General features: G+C 34.5%; 2 long non-coding RNA genes and 2 pseudogenes across 2 annotated transcripts; all 4 read left to right on the top strand.

The window, feature by feature from the left end:
• Nucleotides 1–2,926: 2,926 nt before the first annotated feature.
• LOC129920618 (phosphatidylinositol 4-kinase type 2-beta-like) lies at nt 2,927–4,666 on the top strand (annotated as a pseudogene).
• A 716-nt stretch (nt 4,667–5,382) lies between these two features.
• LOC129920619 (uncharacterized) lies at nt 5,383–6,175 on the top strand. Its single transcript, XR_008773278.1, has 3 exons — nt 5,383–5,462; nt 5,597–6,052; nt 6,138–6,175. It is a non-coding gene; the product is annotated as an uncharacterized LOC129920619 (long non-coding RNA).
• Nucleotides 6,176–15,395: 9,220 nt separating this feature from the next.
• On the top strand, nt 15,396–17,136 carry LOC129920617 (phosphatidylinositol 4-kinase type 2-beta-like; annotated as a pseudogene).
• Nucleotides 17,137–17,157: 21 nt separating this feature from the next.
• LOC129920620 (uncharacterized) lies at nt 17,158–18,679 on the top strand. Its single transcript, XR_008773279.1, has 3 exons — nt 17,158–17,928; nt 18,063–18,518; nt 18,604–18,679. It is a non-coding gene; the product is annotated as an uncharacterized LOC129920620 (long non-coding RNA).
• The last annotated feature ends 501 nt before the right edge of the window (nt 18,680–19,180 follow it).

The raw sequence follows: 19,180 nt of genomic DNA, 5'->3' as shown, positions 1-19,180 counted from the left end.
TTTAGTCTGTGAGACTTGAATTGTGGTTCTGGGGCCATCGATACCAGAAACCAGCTTCTGCCCCTCGAAGTTGGTTCTTACTCGTTTCCCGAATGGGAATTCAAGATAAGCATGAGTGGTAGTTGTATCGCTTACCTGTTGTTGGGCAATATTCCTGTTTCCACAGTGTTGGCAAGCAGTTCTTCTTGGTGGCAATCTGCACTGCCGCTGGAGATGTCCGGTCTTGTTACAGTTCCAGCATCGAGCAGCTCCGTCTCGCTGGTTTCTTTGGAACGCGAGTTTTTGACAAGAGCATTCCTCCACTGCAACTTCTCTTACCCGATGAACGCCTTGAGAAGCCTGTTCTGCTGCTTCCATAGTCAGTGCAAACGCTAATGCTTCAGGAAGGGAACGTTTTCCAGCTGTTCGAATTGCTCGCTGAAGATTTATATCAGATACAGCACGTACAAAGGCTTCTGTCGCAAACTGATTGATAATGTCGTCTCCTGCTGTCGGATATGCCAGATGAGCCAACCTTTCAATATCTGCTTGAAGTTGTTGCAGAGTTTCTCCTCTTTTCTGGACTCTTGTATTGAGTTGGACGCGGAAGACTTCCTGCATATGGCCATCTCCAAAGCGTTTTTCAATGACCTGGACAAGAGCGTTAAAGTTACCATTCTTTTCTGGTGGTAACGTTTGTAACAACTCAGCAGCAGGACCTCTAAGAGCAAGAGTCAGCGCTATACATTTGTCTTCGTCATCCCAGCCATTTGTTGTTGCAGCTTCATCAAACTGTTTCTTGTAGATCGACCAAGAACTTTGTCCATCAAATGTTGGTGGATGCATTTCCTTCTTCTTTGGGTACTCACCAGAACTTTCTCGAATCTTAATTTTCCGAACCTTGTCAAGTTCCTCAGTAATACTTTGCATTTTAACTTCCATTTTTTCAAACTTGTCATCCACTTTCTCGAACTTTCCTTCTACTTTCTCGAGTTTTTCTTCAACTTTCTCGAACTTTTCTTGAGATTGCTTTTCAAAGCATTTGATGGAAGCATCAATAGCAACGAACTTGTTCTCGATCGCGTCAAGCTTACCTTGGATGATGTTTTTCTGTTCATCTAATTTTTCGAGAAGATTCTGTTGTTCACTCTTTTGCTCGGTACGTTGTTTTTCCATTTGTTTGAGAACACTCTGTTGTTCACTCCTTTGCTCGGTACGTTGTTTTTCCATTTGTTCTCTCTGTTCCTTGCGTTGTGTCTCAATTTGTTCTTTCTGTTCTTCAAATTTTGCAAGGAGAACAGCCATCATGGATGACATATCGGAACTAGTACTTACTCGTTCTTCTATCATTTCAACCTCGAATTGAAATGTATCCAAATCTTCGTTTTTCTGGGTTAAATAATCCTGTAGACGAATAATGAGATCATTTTTCGATCCAGCAGTAGGAAGACTTCGCTTAGTCAATTCCGCCTTCAACTCAGTCAAACTTAACTGATTTAGTGTTTTACCCATTTTAACTTTTCAAAACGCGAGCACTTTTACTTATTTCAAAATGTTTTACACTTTGTTTATTGTTAAAACACACGCGCACTTTTTATTTTATTCGCGAAATTATCTGATTCGCACAAATAAATAAGTTTTATTCCACTTTTCTGACACCAATGTAATGTTTTATTCCGGGTTCACAATAAAACTTATTTAATTTCCACTTATATTTCCGTTCAAATAAGAACACACTTTATTTCAACTCAATTTACTTTTATTATTCGCTCAAACAAACACACTTTTAAATCACTTTATTTACTACTAACAATTCGCAACACTTTATTTCACTTTGTACTGTACTCTTTCACTTTCAAGATTAAACTGTCTCCCGTCGGTGTCTACGCTGCCTTTTATACCGGAATCTCGAGACTCGAGAACGTCCTCGAAGGCTCTCGTGTCTCGTCCCTGTCTCTCGAAACTTCCTTTCCAGGAAGGGCACTTCATACTTCCAGTCTAGTGGGATATTTTGAGATGTGTTCAGTGTGGGATATTTTGAGATGTGTTCAGTGAGATATTTTTAGATGTGTTCAGTGGGATATTTTTAGATGTGTTCAATGAGATATTTTTCTTAATTACTAAAGGTCCGTTCACATTTCTACCTTTGCAGGAGTAGGTAGTGTGTTCAGACTTTTATCTTAAAAGTAGTTCAGTAATTCATCGTTACAATATATTCCCATCGATCCATGAAATAAAAACAGACAGTGCCTCTCATCGCAAGGTCAAATGACGCTTTGACTGGAGTAATATGGAATAGGACAAACGAGTTTTTTTTTGTATTCTTGTTTTTTTTTTTTAAACTGGTTTATTTATCTCTTGATCATGATCTGACGTTTCTCACGAAACTGTGCTGTCCCGTCCTGTTCAAATTTCATTTGTTTTTATGCTGCAAACATTTGTGCTGCTCTATGAATGTTTGAGTGATTCTGCTTCTGATTCTGTTTTTAAAACCAGAAGAGAAATTCTCTTTTTTTCACAATCAGAACTGTCAGTTTTGCCCAATTGAACGCTTTCAGATTGCTTTTTTTTGCTTCCAGATTGCCAGACGCCATTAATGTCACTTAAATTCATAAGTGTTACCAGCTCCAAAAAAAAATTGAATGAACTCTTTTTCGCGAGAAGATGTCGCTACGGTATGTGTGTAAAAGCTTTTCACTTTTTGTAAAGCTTTTCACTTTTCCACTTTTTGAAATTTTTTCAAAAAGTGGCCAATGTAGTTAAGCCTTTAAAGCCATAACTACAATGGGCACTTTTTAAAAAAATTCCAAAAAGTGAAAAAGTGAAAAGCTTCCACACACATACGTTGGCGACACCTTCTCGTGAAAAAAAAGAGTTTATTTTTCTTGCAGTTGGTAATACTTATCGATTTAACATTTAAGTGACATTTGTCAGTAATAATAAACAAACAAAGTAAAGAAACAAATTCTTGAGGAAAAAAAATTTTTTACCAAAACCAATAGAAAAATTCATCAAACTATACAACATAATGTTCTGGAAACATTACGTCCATGAAAAACCCTCTAAACCATTATATTAGAGGAGAATTTGTTGCTGTTTTCTTCGAAGAGGATACATCAACATTTTCGCGTGGTCGAATAAGATCAAATCTACAGTAACAACGATACAATTTGTATGTCGATGAACTAAAGTGTCTATCTCGAGTCCCACCTGGTCTGGGTTTCACCCAACTAAGTTTTTAGAATAGACGATAAGTCTACCACTAAGACGATGACATTATCTTCCTGAGTCCGTTAAGCGAACGCAATGGATTGAATCTATTAAATCGTTAAGGGATGTAAGTTGTTCCTTTCACAACCCTTACCCCCTCCTTCTATGTAGTATACATAAAATAGTATATTTTTTTTTAGCAACAATATAATATTCCCTGAGCAAATATTATCAATGCCTTCTGGCTATGCAAGAAAGCATGAAGGCTGAGATAAGTTCCTATTTGTTGCGCTTCAACAACGACGATAGAGTTGTAGGAGAGTTTTATATTACTGTGTAAGGACTAAAGAGTCTCGAATCTCGATCATCCAGCAGATTTGTATATTCGCATTGAGGTAGATTCGTATGATTTGTGGATGGGCAGCGTATTTCTCCTTCAAGGTATTCTGAAAGGTATTCACATGGTCTGACCAGGCCAATAAGTCTCAAAACTTTTAGAATATTTAAATGATTTCTAGTTAAAAGGAAGTTGTGTCATCTACATTAAAATATACCTAATACATTGACTTGCAAACATATCTAAATATAATGCATATCAAATAACATAAAACTTTTTCAGAACTTCAAACAGAAAGTAGTGGCAGTATTCAAACCCAAAAACGAAGAGCCATATGGACAAATGAATCCAAAACGACAAAATGGATGCACAAACTGTGTTGTTTTGGACGTGCTTGTTTAATTCCGGATCAAGGGTAAGGATTTAAATCATTTTACTAAATAATACAATCTCTGATAACTTGTTATTATTTTGTTTCAGATATCTCTCGGAAGCTGGAGCAAGTCAAGTTGACCAAAAAATACAATTAGGCGTTGTACCGAATACACGAATAGTTCGTTTGGTTGCCGAGACATTTAATTATGCCCGAATCGATAGACGAAAAGCGAAACTAAAAAAAAAAAAAAACAAATCAATGAAGACTTCCCATCACAAGATTTAATTGAATGAGCTTTCCTTTGAAAGTTAGTTTTTCAACCCTAAATTGTTTTTGTATAGAAAATGTTATGTTAATTATTAATTTTTTAGAAAGGATCATTTCAAATATTCGTGCAAAACTACAGGGGGCTGATTACTGCCTACGACGTTTTGAAAACAAAGCTCTAACATCTGTCCTAGCTAAATCTTTTCAATTACAATTTGAAAGATTATTTCTCTTAGACTACAAATCATAAGAAACACATATCGTGGGAACGATAATTGGCTAGTAAAATATGATCAACCAAAAATTGTTAAACAAGTTAATGATACTGTTATGCCAACAAGAACAACTGAGATTATCCCAACCGAGTCATCGAGAACTGATGGAGTTACATCTCTAACTGATAAAGCAATATCTTAATCCAGATAACACAAATAATTGGAATGTTGTTCAATTGCCAGAAATTAAAATCGCCGCTATTAATAATATTTTAATTTATATCTCTTACCTATATATATAATTCTCCTGTGCGTTTGTTTGTGACCCTACTCCTTCTAAACGACTTGATAGATTTTTCTGAAATTTGGTGGGGGTGATAAGGTCCATCCGAGACAGGTTTTGTTTTATAATTGGACCCAGTAGGTGGCGCTGTTGACAAGTTATATGCAAATTCCGTATTTGGGGTCGAATGACTGAACAGATTTTTGTGAAATTTTGTGTATGCGATAAGGTCTATCCGAGACAGGTTTTGCGTTATAATTGGACCCGGTAGGTGGCGCTGTTGTCAAGTTATGTATATGCAAATTCCATATTTGGGGTCGAGAGACTGAATAGATTTTTGTGAAATTTTGTGTGTGCGATAAGGTCCATCTGAGACAGGTATTGTGTTATAATAGGACCCGGTAGGTGGCGCTGTTGTCAATTTATATGCAAATTCCGTATTTGGGGTCGAATGACTGAACAGATTTTTGTGAAATTTTGTGTATGCGATAAGGTCTATCCGAGACAGGTTTTGTGTTATAATTGGACCCAGTAGGTGGCGCTGTTGACAAGTTATATGCAAATTCCGTATTTGGGGTCGAATGACTGAACAGATTTTTGTGAAATTTTGTGTGTGCGATAAGGTCCATCCGAGACAGGTTTTGTGTTATAATTGGACCCGGTAGGTGGCGCTGTTGTTAATTCATATGCAAATTCCGTATTTGGGGTCGAATGACTGAACAGATTTTTGTGAAATTTTGTGTATGCGATAAGGTCTATCCGAGACAGGTTTTGTGTTATAATTGGACCCGGTAGGTGGCGCTGCTGTCAAGTTATGTATATGCAAATTCCATATTTGGGGTCGAAAGACTGAATAGATTTTTGTGAAATTTTGTGTGTGCGATAAGGTCCATCTGAGACAGGTATTGTGTTAAAATTGGACCCGGTAGGTGGCGCTGTTGTCAAGTTTAATTCAAAATCCGTATTTGGGGTCGAATGACTGGATATTTTTTGTGAAATTTTGTGTGTGTGATAAGGTTTGCCCCAGACAGGTTTTGTGTTATAATTGGACCCTGTAGGTTGCGCTGTAGTCAATTTATTTGTGCTCCACATATCAACCGAACCGAGTGAACCGGAAAAAGTTTAACACATTACAGGGCTAAAATTTGAAAACAAATACTTGGAAAGGCGGAACGAAGTCCGCCGGGTCAGCTAGTAATTTATATATATATATATCCATTAAAATGGACTGGCTTTTACATTTCCATTTAAACATTCAGATTCATGGCGTGCATATCCATACCATTACGCGTGGTTGCCTTTTAGTGAAGAAACCAAACAACTTGTCCTTCCTTCGTTATCCGATATGAATTTTGTAGAGGAACTGTGCAATGTATTAGTTTAAGGTTTGGATGAATTTAATTTATTTTGTTATCAATAAGTTAAATTACAAATTTTTTTTGGCTTTATTTCAAAATGAAAAAATTTTAGCAAGACAAAGGATTCGATAGAAAATTGTATTAACGTCAAATGTCTGTTATGCGGGGAAAAATTTTAAATTTAACTCAAGCCTCAAGGACGGTAAATCTCCCGTTCAACTAGTCCAAATGCCAGCAGTGGTCATTGAAAAGTAAATTTTTGTTTCCTTTTTCTTCTTTTCAAAATTCAAGTATTTAGTAAAATTTTTATTTAATTTTTCAGAAGTGAACCGAAAAGCAGATTAACCTCGTTTACCCAGCGCTTCCAATAAAAAAGCCCATTTTTTTCATGGTGCTAACGAGAAGGCCAAGTCAAGTAATGATACGTTTAAATTTTTTGTTTTGTAAATATAGGTGAATATTTAATTTATTGAATAAAGTTAATCAGAAGTTAACACGGAAAATTAAATTTGATTGTCAGCTAAAAATTCATTCAGAGTTTATTTTGATTAGTTTTATGTTTTCTTTTGAAAATGAAGACAGATTAATATGGGAACCATCACAAGTAAGCGAACATGAAACATCGGTAAACATTTTTTTTGAATTTATGCCATGTTTGGTGTTTGGAAATTGTTTATTTTTTTCGTATTGCTACGTATTTATAGGTTCGGACCCGTGCAATACGAGAACTTGTCCAATTCTACTTTGGAATAAAGCTGAAAGGCGTGATAAGGATTTCGTTGATTCAGATACCATTGATCATATGGTTACGTATTTGGATTATGATGACCACATATAAGCGGCGGAAAGCAAAATTGTTCTAAGTCACAAAAAGCAAATTTAACAGGGAGCGATTTTTAAGTTTCAAATTGATTGAGAGTGATATTTTTTTGCTCCTCGGTAGTTCAAGTTATGTTTTTTATAAAGTTTGGTCTTTCCTTTTGAAGAAACGATACAAACTTTCTTCATTAGTAAATAAATACTATTTTTTAATATTTTTAAAAACTAAGAACCCAAACTTGGATTTATAGAACAATTCCTATACAAGTACGCACTTTCCTTAAATAAAAAGTGGACTTAGAAGAAAATATGATGGGACTTAGAACAATCAAGAATACTCGGGTCTCATTTTCAGAAGGCTGCTTGGCTGTTTTTATAATGTGATGTCCCATTAAATTATATTATCTGCTGAAGAAATTTCTTAGACAAAAACGATTTTCAAATTCGGAAAGAGCACCCTCATATTACTAAAATTGCATCATTATCTCATTTTAGGTAAGCAGTGGATTTAGAACAATTTTGCTTTCCGCCGACAACAATTCTAAATAATAATCTAAACAAATTTTCAATGAAATATTTTGTTTTTGTTTATTTTTTAATTTATTTATAAATAAAATCATTATTTATAAATTATGGAATAACAAACGAAAATATCAGCTTTGTGCTCGTTTCTTTGTACTGGGATTGAATGTCGATAGCGTACGCGTCCTTTAATCTTCCGGCACTTTGCAAGATAATTGTTTGATTTAGATTGATCTGTTTTTGATGCTCTTGCTGTTGCTGTGGAGGTGTTAACTATGCTGGATTCTGAGTATTAACAGGAGGTGTTCGGAATTTTTAGGTTGTGGTGGAATTTTATGACCTTTATACATGTATCCAATACGCTGATTCTTTACTTGTCAGATATCCAAAAAGGAGTGTATCAAATTTAATCAATAAGATTCAATTATTAATCTTGCATCTATTTTGACTTACAAGCTTTTATATTTTGCATCAACTCCAGAAACTATTTTCATCGATGGGTTCCATATCCCATGGACTCGTATACTCATTTTCTCTAAGTATTCTGGTAGTTAAAGTTGGATCGTTCAAGTGGTCTGACCAAGCCAAGTTTTTTCGATGCTCTGGCCTTCCACATGCGGATGTTCATCTCGTCCGATCCAGAGAAGACGTACATATTTGTTGTCCAAACTACAGGCGACGCAAGCAAGGCTTTGCACTCGCTTTAGGTGATATACAGGGTGATTCAGGAGTAATGTGCCAAAAAGCTAGAGCGTGTAGGTTAGGTCAAGATAAAAAAAAAATCTTATGAGAGGGGGGGTCTATTCCCCTTCGTGTAGCGGGGAGGGGCAATTTAAAAAAATTGACTTAATTTGGAAAAAAAATTATTAAAAATTAACGGTTATACTTACATTAACGTGCTATACTTTTTTTTATTAAAGCCAAAACATTAGTCTTTTACAAAATTTGTAAACAAAGCCATTTTATGGCACAGTTTTTGAAAATTTAATTTTTAAAAACAAAATTTTGAAAAAAAAATTGGAAAAAAAAAATTTCAAACTACTTTTTTTCAAAATTTCATGTAATAAAGTACTAATTTAAAATTAAAATTCGATGCTTTTATTTATTTTTAAACAGAAACAGAAAACCAGATTCGAGAAATTAACAAAAAACCAAAACGGCTTTTTTCTAAAAAAAACCTCTTTATATTCTGTTTTTACGTAGCTGGACTTGTTGATAAATTAATTTATGAAACATTAACAATTCGTCAATTATTTTTTAACATTCAGACTTAAATAAGGATACAATTAAGTGATACCGTATTGGATTAAGGCTGAGTGGACCACGTAAAAATCGGGCTATCGTTTACAAATCGGTGCATAACTTTCACATTTTTAAAGATAATTGAATGAAATAAATTTTATTATTTAGATAATAAACAAGGCTAAATATCTTCATCCCTACAATTTCCAAATTTGTGCACTTGTAATGAAGAGAGAACAAAACATGATAAAATTTTCGTTGTTTTAGAACGACCTGAAACCCTGAAAGACATTGGTTTGTTTCTTAGTTAGACTAAAATTTTTATTTTTTTTATTTCTATTTTGGATTGAGATTGAATCAAACTATGGAGTAAAACTATTTTGAAAAACTAAAAATGTATTTTTTCATAGAAAAAAATTAATCGAAACTGAAGCTATTTTTCCTTATGTTAGAATGTTTGAACATGTGTAACTTCTGCAATTATTAATAAAATTCATCGAAATAAAAAGAAATAAGTACCTCAACTCAAATACTAACACATTGATTAGTTAAAGAAATTTATATTATTTTTAAGGTCTTAAACAACAAAAAAAAGTTAAAAAGTCATTTTTTCTTAACTTTTTTAAAACAAAGTGGTTTAATTTCTTTGTTTTTCAAAGTATGATTTTGATTTTTATTTTATTTAAAAGCTTAGTTTATTGACTATGTAAAGTAAAGCTATATTTTGTTGGAAAATATTATTTTGTAACCCTCCAATCGCTTTATAAGTAGTCCCAAAAACAATAAACTGTACTAAGAAACCAGAATTTTTAGATTTTTTGTTATATTTTTTTTATTTTTTTTCATTATTTTTTCTATCAATATCAAGTTAGAAAACAAGAATTGCTATAATAGTTTTCTTACAATTAATTTTTGAAAAAGAGTCTACTTTCCATTTTTTTCCTCAGAAATTCATGGAATGCGTATGTATTGGAATTTGTAGTTTAAACAAATTCCGCTGGCGCTAGTTGTATCTCTCTCTCTTTATTATCTTCTATTTTGTTTCTACATGATCTCTCGCACTCGCTCTGTCGAGTGGTTGTTTGGTGGTATAAAGAATAAGATGAACTTAGGTATCTATATTCTACATATTGATTGTACATAGGTTTTTCCATAAAAAAGGATTGGCGCCAGGCAAGCTCATCGCGCATGCAAAGTGTTGTATTTTTTTTTTTGCGAAAATGAGAGGATACAGGAAATGGATCTCTCGCACGTTCGCAATGTATGGTATCTGGTGTTGCGTGGTAGGTATATACTCCAGTCAAAGCGTCGGAAAAAAGGGCCTCACCTTGCGATGAGAGGCACTGTCAGTTTTTATTTCATGGATCGATAGGGGTATATTTAAAAGGCTTAAACCCAATTTCTCACCACCTGATCATTCTTTTTAGCGGAGTTATTCACAAAAATGCATTTTTTAGGATATTTTACTTCTAAGCTAATATCTTTGCTCCAGATTATCGTAGACCAAAAAATAAACATACATTCTCTTCCTTATAATATTTTCTATCGTTGTATGTAATTTCATTGTATTTGAGTGAGTAAATATAAGATGGCAACCATTTAAAGTCAAATTCTTGTTGTTAAAAAACACATTTTTGTCATTATTTCGAAAAAAGCTTATATCATAATTGACATTTTTCCAACCTATTTTGTAGCCCTGTTCATGTAGCTCTGTATCACCAAAGATGGCCGAGCTATTGATAAATGAACGCATGCAAAACCGGTGCGAAAACACCCAAAAATATCGTTTTTTGGGAATAACTCGACTTCAGAATGTCCTACGGCAAAAAATAAAGCAATGAATTGTTCATTACAACATTTTCTATCAATTTAGTGCACAATCTTTTTGTTGAAACAAATAAAAAATAAGTAATATTAAGTCAAAGTCGTTTTTTTGTTTAGCAAACTCTCGCCTTATTATTTTGCAAACGGTGCGAGTATTGGCTAAGAAAATAAAATATTATTGTAGTCCTTTTAATAGGGGTACGCCTCAGGGTGGCGTTCTTTCCCCACTGTTATGGCTCCTTGTCATGAACAATATCCTCGTGAAGCTTGAGAGAAGTGGAGTGAAGGCAGTGGCATATGCGGATGATCTGGTTGTACTTGTATCAGGAAAGTTTTTACCTGTGATCAGTGAAATGACTGACACGGCTTTGAGAAAAGTTAGCAACTGGGCTACAAGCTGTGGCCTAGGAGTTAATCAAAGTAAAACGGAACTGATGCTTTTTACAACTAAAACCAAAATCCCTGTCTTCCCTCTACCTCAGCTCAACGGCCAAATCTTATCACTTTCTTCTAGCGCCAAATTTTTAGGTGTAATTTTGGACACTAAACTGAGCTGGAAGCTTAATATAGAAGAGCGAGTTAGAAAAGCGAGCATTGCTTTCTATGCCTGCAGTAAAACCTTTGGGAAAAAATGGGGTCTTAAATCAAAAATGATTCTATGGACTTACACAGCGGTTGTACGACCCATTCTTACCTACGGCGCCATTGTTTGGTGGCCTGCACTCAGTAAAGCTTATAACATCAACAAACTTAAGAAAATCCAGAGAACAGCAAGCGTAGGGACGACTGGAGCCCTCCGGTCGTGCCCCACGGAGGCTCTAAACGTTCTCTTGCACCTCTTACCCATAGACCTTCATATCAAATACCAGGTCTCTTGTAGCGTTTTAAGGCTAAAAGAAACAGGTAGTTGGAAGGCAAAATCTTTTGGTCACAGTGACACAACAAATTTAATACCATCGGATATGCTTCTGACACCCACGGACTACTGCACCCCTATTTTGAATACTGTAATGAATTGCAAGGTCAGCTTCCCGTCGAGATCAGACTGGGAAGAGGGCATTGTGACGAGAGGCTTCGACACCTGCATTTTCACTGATGGCTCAAAAATGGACTGTGGGGTCGGTTCGGGTGTCTACTATGAATCCCTCAATATCTCAAAATCCTTTCGACTACCAAACTTTGCAAGTGTATTCCAAGCGGAATTGCTGGCAATTAAAGAAGCTTGCAAATTACTTAGAGTATATCCAAATCAAAACCAAAATATAGCTATACTAACAGATAGTCAGGCAGCTATAAAAGCAATTGCTTCGGTCACGACATCCTCCAAATTGGTTCAGCAGTGCAGAGAGGAACTCTCATTGCTGAGTGAAAGCCTCACAATCACTCTCATCTGGATCCCAGGTCACAGTGGTTTTGAAGGCAATGAAAAGGCGGATGAACTGGCCAGGCAAGGATCAGCCCTTCATGAGTCACTAGCAGAAATAGTCAACATTCCCATAGGAGTCATGAAGGGCGATATCTTCTTAAAATACCTAACAAAAGCTAACAATAGGTGGCACAACTTGACTAGCTGCGTCATATCCAGAAAAATCTGGCCCACCTATAATAAATCCAAAACATATGACCTAATCTCTAGACCCAGAAAAGATATTAGCAGAATCGTTGCGGTGTGTACAGGACATTGGCCGATAGGGGAACATGCAGCAAAGTTGGGTATACCGCACAATACCTACTGTCGCAGCTGCTTGGACCAGCAAGAAAAAGAAACGGTCTACCATTTCCTATGTCAATGTCCCGCCCTTGCTAGGAATAGAGCACTCTCTCTGGGGAGCGAATTCTTTAATGTCATAGATAACATCTCAGAATCAAAGATCAAAGACTTGATCTCGTTCCTAAATGCAACAAAGTGGATTTAGGACTGCCTAACACTTGTTTTTCCCTTTTTTAAAAAACCAATTAAAAAATGTATTTCAAATAAATCCAATTATCACTCACAGGTTTCATAAGTTTTGGTATCAAAACGGCGCATACTGCGCTAATTGGGTCAATCAAACATGGTTTGCCTTGACCGCCATCTCTACCTACCTACCTAGTCCTTTAAATTATCTACAATTTAAAAAAATAAATTGCACGACTGGGGTCGCACGTACTTGCTCTTATGCTTAACGTAACTATAATGTTAAAGCTTTTTATTCAAGAAATTTAAAATTTGATATTTTGAAGAAATTTCATAAGTTGTTGTATAAAAAAATTAAATCTGTTTTTATAATTAATTAAACTCCGTTGTAAATTATCTTAAAATAAAAAAACAAATATGATATTTTATTTCTTGTATAAAAAGGTATTTTTAGAAAAAAATTTTCGAAAATTGTAGGAGTCGTTTTTTAAAAAAATAATTTTTTATGTATAAAAATTTTTTAACATTTTTCAAAAAAAAAGTTGGTATGCCATTTTGAAGAAATAATTAATTTACACATAAAAACTAAATTTCAAAATTTTTCATTGATCCGTTTTCAAAAAATTGATTTTTCAAAAAAAAATTTTGAAATATTTTTAAAAAATCCAAAAATGCGTTTTTTGAAATTTTCTAAATTTTTAATATTATCTTTACTTACACACGTGTGTATAAAAATTTTCATTTAAATCGGGTTAATGTTGTACGAGATATTCAGAAACGAAAAAAACCGTTCTATGACAGGTACCGTTAATAACGGTACAAAAAATATTTTTTTTATTTAATAAGTTGGCTCTTATGTGTAGTACTACACACACAAATTTTAATCAAAATCGTTAGAGCCGTTTTTGAAAAAAATTAACTTTTCTATTTCCGTTATATGGCAGGTACCGTTAGTTTTGGTCATAAAAAAAAAAATTTCAATTTCCCCTCTAGGGAATCACCAAAAACTGCTAACTACCAAGTTTGAAGAAAATCACTTCACTCGTTTAGGCTGCAGCTCCAGATAGAGACAGACACACAGACAGACAGACAGACAGACAGACAGACAGACAGACAGACAGACAGACAGACAGACAGACAGACAGACAGAATTGCCGGACCCACTTTTTTGGCATTCTCCATCATCGTAATGTCATGTAAAATTGTTATCTCGAGTTCGATTTTTTTTACGAATCCTAAACTTGCCCTATAGTACCTATATCGCAAGTAAAAATTAGCTCTCTATGACCCACACGAGCCGAGTAATTAATTTTTTAAAAAAGGTCCAAATGACCAACGAAAAAACATAAGACAAATTCTCTTATAACAAGAAACAATGAAACAACCCCTCTCACTGAGAACTAGTATTCGAATCATAAACAAGGGAAATTTTTTTGAATTTTCGTACGGATTAATGCTTTCTTAAAATTATAATAGCTCGGCTCCCGTGGGTCGTAGAAAGCTAAATTGTAGATAATTTAAAGGACTACAATAATATTTTATTTTCTTAGCCAATACTCTCACCGTTTGCAAAATAATAAGGCAAGAGTTTGCTAAACAAAAAAACGACTTTGACTTAATATTACTTATTTTTTATTTGTTTCAACAAAAGATTGTGCACTAAATTGATAGAAAATGTTGTAACGAACAATTCATTGCTTTATTTTTTGCCGTAGGACATTCTGAAGTCGAGTTATTCCCAAAAAACGATATTTTTGGGTGTTTTCGCACCGGTTTTGCATGCGTTCATTTATCAATAGCTCGGCCATCTTTGGTGATAAAGAGCTGATTTTTTCTGTAAAATGCAGGACATGAACAGGGCTACAAAATAGGTTGGAAAAATGTCAATCATGATATAAGCTTTTTTCGAAATAATGACAAAAATTTGTTTTTTAACAACAAGAATTTGACTTTAAATGGTTGCCATTTTATATTTACTCACTCAAATACAATGAAATTACATACAACGATAGAAAATATTATAAGGAAGAGAATGTATGTTTATTTTTTGGTCTACGATAACCTGGAGCAAAGATATTAGCTTAGAAGTAAAATATCCCAAAAAATGCATTTTTGTGAATAACTCCGCTAAAAAGAATGATCAGGTGGTGAGAAATTGGGTTTAAGCCTTTTAAATATATATCAATCGATCCATGAAATAAAAACAGACAGTGCCTCTCATCGCAAGGTCAAATGACGCTTTGACTGGAGTAATATGGAATAGGACAAACGAGTTTTTTTTTGTATTCTTGTTTTTTTTTTTTTTAACTGGTTTATTTATCTCTTGATCATGATCTGACGTTTCTCACGAAACTGTGCTGTCCTGTCCTGTTCTGATCTAGAAAAATCCTCGCTGAACATACTTATGGCGTTTTTAATTGGCAATCCGGAATTGTTCTTCGATTCGGAATCCCAATTGAACAGTTTTTTTTTTATTCCGAAGAATCTGATGTTTGGTGTGAATGTGCGAATACGTGTATTCGCGCCAAATTTCATTTGTTTTTATGCTGCAAACATTTGTGCTGCTCTATGAATGTTGGAGTGATTCTGCTTCTGATTCTGTTTTTAAAACCAGAAGAGAAATTCTCTTTTTTTCAGAATCAGAACTGTCAGTTTTGCCCAATTGAACGCTTTCAGATTGCTTTTTTTTGCTTCCAGATTGCCAATTAAAAACGCCATTAATGTCACTTAAATTCATAAGTGTTACCAGCTCCAAAAAAAATTGAATGAACTCTTTTTCGCGAGAAGATGTCGCTACGGTATGTGTGTAAAAGCTTTTCACTTTTTGTAAAGCTTTTCACTTTTCCACTTTTTGAAATTTTTTCAAAAAGTGGCCAATGTAGTTAACCCTTTAAAGCCATAACTACAATGGGCACTTTTTAAAAAAATTCCAAAAAGTGAAAAAGTGAAAAGCTTCCACACACATACGTTGGCGACATCTTCTCGTGAAAAAAAAGAGTTTATTTTTCTTGCAGTTGGTAATACTTATCGATTTAACATTTAAGTGACATTTGTCAGTAATAATAAACAAACAAAGTAAAGAAACAAATTCTTGAGGAAAAAAAAATTTTACCAAAACCAATAGAAAAATTCAACAAACTATACAACATAATGTTCTGGAAACATTACGTCCATGAAAAACCCTCTAAACCATTATATTAGAGGAGAACTTGTTGCTGTTTTCTTCGAAGAGGATACATCAACATTTTCGCGTGGTCGAATAAGATCAAATCTACAGTAACAACGATACAATTTGTATGTCGATGAACTAAAGTGTCTATCTCGAGTCCCACCTGGTCTGGGTTTCACCCAACTAAGTTTTTAGAATAGACGATAAGTCCACCACTAAGACGATGACATTATCTTCCTGAGTCCGTTAAGCGAACGCAATGGATTGAATCTATTAAATCGTTAAGGGATGTAAGTTGTTCCTTTCACAACCCTTACCCCCTCCTTCTATGTAGTATACATAAAATAGTATATTTTTTTTTAGCAACAATATAATATTCCCTGAGCAAATATTATCAATGCCTTCTGGCTATGCAAGAAAGCATGAAGGCTGAGATAAGTTCCTATTTGTTGCGCTTCAACAACGACGATAGAGTTGTAGGAGAGTTTTATATTACTGTGTAAGGACTAAAGAGTCTCGAATCTCGATCATCCAGCAGATTTGTATATTCACATTGAGGTAGTTTCGTATGGTTTGTGGATGGGCAGCGTATTTCTCCTTCAAGGTATTCTGAAAGGTATTCACATGGTCTGACCAGGCCAATAAGTCTCAAAACTTTTAGAATATTTAAATGATTTCTAGTTAGAAGGAAGTTGTGTCATCTACATTAAAATATACCTAATACATTGACTTGCAAATATATCTAAATATAATGCATATCAAATAACATAAAACTTTTTCAGAACTTCAAACAGAAAGTAGTGGCAGTATTCAAACCCAAAAACGAAGAGCCATATGGACAAATGAATCCAAAACGACAAAATGGATGCACAAACTGTGTTGTTTTGGACGTGCTTGTTTAATTCCGGATCAAGGGTAAGGATTTAAATCATTTTACTAAATAATACAATCTCTGATAACTTGTTATTATTTTGTTTCAGATATCTCTCGGAAGCTGGAGCAAGTCAAGTTGACCAAAAAATACAATTAGGCGTTGTACCGAATACACGAATAGTTCGTTTAGTTGCCGAGACATTTAATTATGCCCGAATCGATAGACGAAAAGCGAAACTAAAAAAAAAAAAACAAATCAATGAAGACTTCCCATCACAAGATTTAATTGAATGAGCTTTCCTTTGAAAGTTAGTTTTTCAACCCTAAATTGTTTTTGTATAGAAAATGTTATGTTAATTATTAATTTTTTAGAAAGGATCATTTCAAATATTCGTGCAAAACTACGGGGAGCTGATTACTGCCTACGACGTTTTGAAAACAAAGCTCTAACATCTGTCCTAGCTAAATCTTTTCAATTACAATTTGAAAGATTATTTCTCTTAGACTACAAATCATAAGAAACACATATCGTGGGAACGATAATTGGCTAGTAAAATATGATCAACCAAAAATTGTTAAACAAGTTAATGATACTGTTATGCCAACAAGAACAACTGAGATTATCCCAACCGAGTCATCGAGAACTGATGGAGTTACATCTCTAACTGATAAAGCAATATCTTAATCCAGATAACACAAATAATTGGAATGTTGTTCAATTGCCAGAAATTAAAATCGCCGCTATTAATAATATTTTAATTTATATCTCTTATATATACAATTCTCCTGTGCGTTTGTTTGTGACCCTACTCCTTCTAAACGACTTGATAGATTTTTCTGAAATTTGGTGGGGGTGATAAGGTCCATCCGAGACAGGTTTTGTTTTATAATTGGACCCAGTAGGTGGCGCTGTTGACAAGTTATATGCAAATTCCGTATTTGGGGTCGAATGACTGAACGGATTTTTGTGAAATTTTGTGTATGCGATAAGGTCTATCCGAGACAGGTTTTGCGTTATAATTGGACCCGGTAGGTGGCGCTGTTGTCAAGTTATGTATATGCAAATTCCATATTTGGGGTCGAAAGACTGAATAGATTTTTGTGAAATTTTGTGTGTGCGATAAGGTCCATCTGAGACAGGTATTGTGTTATAATAGGACCCGGTAGGTGGCGCTGTTGTCAATTTATATGCAAATTCCGTATTTGGGGTCGAATGACTGAACAGATTTTTGTGAAATTTTGTGTATGCGATAAGGTCTATCCGAGACAGGTTTTGTGTTATAATTGGACCCAGTAGGTGGCGCTGTTGACAAGTTATATGCAAATTCCGTATTTGGGGTCGAATGACTGAACAGATTTTTGTGAAATTTTGTGTGTGCGATAAGGTCCATCCGAGACAGGTTTTGTGTTATAATTGGACCCGGTAGGTGGCGCTGTTGTCAATTTATATGCAAATTCCGTATTTGGGGTCGAATGACTGAACAGATTTTTGTGAAATTTTGTGTATGCGATAAGGTCTATCCGAGACAGGTTTTGTGTTATAATTGGACCCGGTAGGTGGCGCTGTTGTCAAGTTATGTATATGCAAATTCCATATTTGGGGTCGAAAGACTGAATAGATTTTTGTGAAATTTTGTGTGTGCGATAAGGTCCATCTGAGACAGGTATTGTGTTAAAATTGGACCCGGTAGGTGGCGCTGTTGTCAAGTTTAATTCAAAATCCGTATTTGGGGTCGAATGACTGGATATTTTTTGTGAAATTTTGTGTGTGTGATAAGGTTTGCCCCAGACAGGTTTTGTGTTATAATTGGACCCTGTAGGTTGCGCTGTAGTCAATTTATTTGTGCTCCACATATCAACCGAACCGAGTGAACCGGAAAAAGTTTAACACATTACAGGGCTAAAATTTGAAAACAAATACTTGGAAAGGCGGAACGAAGTCCGCCGGGTCAGCTAGTAATTTATATATATATATATCCATTAAAATGGACTGGCTTTTACATTTCCATTTAAACATTCAGATTCATGGCGTGCATATCCATACCATTACGCGTGGTTGCCTTTTAGTGAAGAAACCAAACAACTTGTCCTTCCTTCGTTATCCGATATGAATTTTGTAGAGGAACTGTGCAATGTATTAGTTTAAGGTTTGGATGAATTTAATTTATTTTGTTATCAATAAGTTAAATTACAAATTTTTTTTGGCTTTATTTCAAAATGAAAAAATTTTAGCAAGACAAAGGATTCGATAGAAAATTGTATTAACGTCAAATGTCTGTGATGCGGGGAAAAATTTTAAGTTTAACTCAAGCCTCAAGGACGGTAAATCTCCCGTTCAACTAGTCCAAATGCCAGCAGTGGTCATTGAAAAGTAAATTTTTGTTTCCTTTTTCTTCTTTTCAAAATTCAAGTATTTAGTAAAATTTTTATTTAATTTTTCAGAAGTGAACCGAAAAGCAGATTAACCTCGTTTACCCAGCGCTTTCAATAAAAAAGCCCATTTTTTTCATGGTGCTAACGAGAAGGCCAAGTCAAGTAATGATACGTTTAAATTTTTTGTTTTGTAAATATAGGTGAATATTTAATTTATTGAATAAAGTTAATCAGAAGTTAACACGGAAAATTAAATTTGATTGTCAGCTAAAAATTCATTCAGAGTTTATTTTGATTAGTTTTATGTTTTCTTTTGAAAATGAAGACAGATTAATATGGGAACCATCACAAGTAAGCGAACATGAAACATCGGTAAACATTTTTTTTGAATTTATGCCATGTTTGGTGTTTGGAAATTGTTTATTTTTTTCGTATT

The sequence above is a fragment of the Episyrphus balteatus genome, chromosome X (assembly GCF_945859705.1).
Source record: "Episyrphus balteatus chromosome X, idEpiBalt1.1, whole genome shotgun sequence".
In the NCBI taxonomy this organism is placed as follows: Eukaryota; Metazoa; Arthropoda; class Insecta; order Diptera; family Syrphidae; genus Episyrphus; species Episyrphus balteatus.
The sequence above is the reverse complement of the archived record's forward strand: the minus strand, read 5'-3'. Positions and strand labels throughout refer to the sequence as shown.